Here is a 3,928-nt window from a genome sequence, read left to right as displayed (position 1 = left end):
TGCTTATGTTTATGAAGACAGAGCGTATCTATTCTTCCAATGTAACTTTAGTTGTAGAGTTTAGAATTACCTACAGATTGATTGGAGCCATGGATCTAATATCCAGCAATGTGTATCCCAAGCAAGACAGAGATTTGGCCATCCATTCTTCTCCGAGGTCATGCTCACTGCGGCATGGAACATTTGGATCCTAAGGAATGGGAGAACTTTCACAGGGGCACGAGCTACTTTTGCTGCTTGGAGATGTAATTTTGTACATGATATTCTTCTATTGTCCCATAGGCTAAAGGATAGCACTAAGCATAGGCTTGTAGATTGGGTTAATACCCTCTTGTAAATGCAAGTTTCCTCTAACTTAGTTTAGCTTTGTAACCTTTATAGACATCTTTTGTACAACTTTGATCTTTACTTGATTTAATAAAGGGCTGTAGGGTTTTTACCCTGCAGTAGATATTAAAAATAGCATTTCTCTCATTGCAAGAAAGATCAATCTAGTAGGCCAAACTAAATCGTTAATTCGAAGAGACTTGCAAAGATATCAAATCATGCATATAAGAATTTAGAGAAGAACCAAATAATATTCATAGATAATCTGATCATAAATCCACAATTCATCAGATCTCGGCAAACACACCACAAAAGAATATTACATCGAATAGATCTCCAATAACATCGAGGAGAACATGGTATTGAGAATCAAAGAGATAGAAGAAGCCATCTAGCTAATAACTATGGACCCGTAGGTGATACGTATCCAACGTATCTATAATTAAGGAAGTATTCATGCTGTTATTTTATCATTCTTGGGTGTTTTACAATCATTTTATAGCAACTTTATATCAATTTTTGGGACTAACCTATTGAGCCAGCGCCCAGTGCTAGTTGCTGTTTTTGCTTGTTTTTTACATCGCGGTAAATCAATATCAAACAGAGTCCAAACGCAACGAAACTTTACGGAGATTTTTTCTGGACCAGAAGGAACCCAATGGGCCTGAGCTGCACCTGGGGAGTGCCCCGAGGGGGGCACAACACACCAGGGTGCGCCAGGGCCCCCTGGCGCGCCCAGGTGGGTTGTGCCCAGCTCGGTGGCCACCCGCACCCCCTCTTTGCACTATAAATTCCCAAATATTCCGAAATCCTTCATGGTTAACCTAGATCAGAAGTTCCGCCGCCGCAAGGTCTCTGTATCCGTGAAAACCAATCTAGACCTTATTCCGGCACCCTGCCAGAGGGGGGAAACATCTTCGGTGGCCATCTTCATCATCCCGGCGGCCACCACAATGAGGAGGGAGTAGTCCACCCTCGGGGCTGAGGGTTTGTACTAGTAGCTATGTGTTTGATCTCTCTCTTGTGATCTATATCATGGGCTTTGTTAATATAGTCGGATCATATGATGTTTCTCCCCTCTATACTCTTGTTATGATGAATTGAATCTTTACCCTTCAAAGTTTTGTCTTGTCGGATTGAATATTCAGAGATGAGAACACTTGATATATGTCTTGCAATGTGAATACTTGAGGTGACAATAAGGTATCTTATTAATTCACTTGATATGTGTTATGGCATTCAACTCGCAGATTCCTGCGGTGATATTGGGGTAATCTATGCATAGGGGTTGATGCATGTTTTTCTCCAATGGAAACTTTGGGGGTATCTTTATAGTTCTTTGTGTGGATTGAGTATTATGAATATAAATTTGCTTTGGTGTTATTCTAGTACAAACTCTAGGACAGATCAAACGGAAAAAATAGCTTTGTTGTTATTCTAGTACGAACTCTTGAATAGATCGAACGGAAAGAATAGCTTTGAGGTGGTTTCGTGACCTATAAACAATTCCTATCTTTTGTTCTCCGCTAATAGGAACTCGGGAGTGATTCTTTATTGCACTTTGAAGGATAATCATATGATCCAACTATGTTAGCATGGTTGAGAGGTTGCACTAGCGAAAGTACGGACCCTACGCCTCACTTTTAAGCATTGCAACACCGTTTTTGTGCTCGTTTACTATTTGCTACCTTCCTGTTTTTATTTATTCAGATTATAAAAATATATTTCTACCATCCATATTACACTTTTATCACCATCTCTTCGCCGAATTAGTGCACCTATACAATTTGCCATTGTATTGGGTGTGTTGGGGACACAAGAGATTTCTTGTATTTGGTTGCAGGGTTGTTTGAGACAGACCATCTACATCCTACACCTCTCACAGATTGATAAACCTTAGGTCATCCACTTGAAGAAAAATTTCCACTGTCCTAACAAACTCTGCGCTTGGAGGCCCAACACGTGTCTACCAGAATAAAGTTGCATAGTAGACATCAGTAGGTCTATGGTAAACTACTCACGCTTCATCGGAGAGGTAATGGTGTTGTTGTAGAAGCCCTCCGTGATCGAATCCCCCTCCGGCAGGACGCCGGAAAAGGTCCCTAGATGGGATCACATGGGTACAGAAGGTCACAATGGTGGAAAAGTGGGTTCGTGGCTCTCCTGGATGTTTTCAGGGTATAAGAGTATATATAGCTGAAGGAACTAGGTCAGGGGAGCTACAAGGGGCCCATGAGGTAGGGGCACGCCCTACCCCGTGGGCGCACCCTCCTGCCTCGTGGCCGCCTCTTGCGTCTCCGACTTCATCTCCAAGTCCTCTGGTTTCCTTTCGGTCCAAGAAAGATCACCGCAAAGGTTTCATTCCGTTTGGACTCTGTTTGGTATTCCTTTTTTGCGAAACTCTAAATTAGGCAAAAAAATAGAAACTGGCACTGGGCCCTCGGCTAATAGGTTAGTCCCAAAAATAATATAAAATAGCATATAAATGCCTATTAAACATCCAAAACAGATAATATAATAGCATGGAACAATAAAAAATTATAGATATGTTGGAGACGTATCAAGCATCCCCAAGCTTAATTCCTGCTCTTCCTCGAGTAGGTAAATGATAAAAACAGAATTTTTGATGTGGAATGCTGCCTAACATATTTATCAATTTAATTTCCGTTATTGTGGCATGAATGTTCAGATCCGAAAGATTCAAAACAAAAGTTTAATATTGACATAAAAATAATAATACTTCAAGCATACTAACAAAGCAATCATGTCTTCTCAAAATAACATGGTCAATGAAAGCTATCCCTATAAAATCATATAGTCTTGCTATGCTCTATCTCCATCACGTAGAATATTTAAATCAAGCACAACCCCGGTTTCAGCCAAGCAATTGTTTCATACTTTAGTATTTTCAAACTTTCTCAACTTTCACGCAAGACATGAGCGTGAGGCATGGACATAGCACTATAGGTGGAATAGAATGGTGGTTGTGGAGAAGACAAAAAGGAGAAGATACTCTCACATCAACTAGGCATATCAACGGGCTATGGAGATGACCATCAATAGATATCAATGTGAGTGAGTAGGGATTCCCATGCGACGATTGCACTCACTACAAAAAAAAGACACATCCGTGACATTTTGGGCCGAACGAATTTTTTTCCTGTCGTACATATGATAGTTCTGTGACGATAATTGTGACAAAACCCGGTATCATCATGGATGTGGTGGGCTCCTACTTCTATGACAAAAAATCATGACAGAAAATGGGCTTTTCGTCCTGGGTGGGCCGGAGACGCAGCTGCATGACATTCTTTGGGTCGTCCATGACGGAAAAAACCATGGTAGAAGCGAGGGGGAGGAAAATTTCGGGGAGTTGCCGATTACGGTGGGAGGTCGGGGGCCGAGCGATGCACGTTTCTCTCGTACACGTACGCGCGTGTGTGCGAGGCGTTGGCTCTAACTGAACCCGAGCGAGGCGTTGGGCTCTAACTGAACCCAAGCAATTGCACTGCAGGCTACGTGTTACTGAACCCGAGCGATCGATTGATGGCTGTTAACTGAACATGATGGAGCGATTCCTTCGCTACTGCTGCTAACTGAA

The sequence above is a fragment of the Triticum dicoccoides genome, chromosome 4B (assembly GCF_002162155.2).
Source record: "Triticum dicoccoides isolate Atlit2015 ecotype Zavitan chromosome 4B, WEW_v2.0, whole genome shotgun sequence".
In the NCBI taxonomy this organism is placed as follows: Eukaryota; Viridiplantae; Streptophyta; class Magnoliopsida; order Poales; family Poaceae; genus Triticum; species Triticum dicoccoides.
This window is presented reverse-complemented; position numbering follows the sequence as displayed.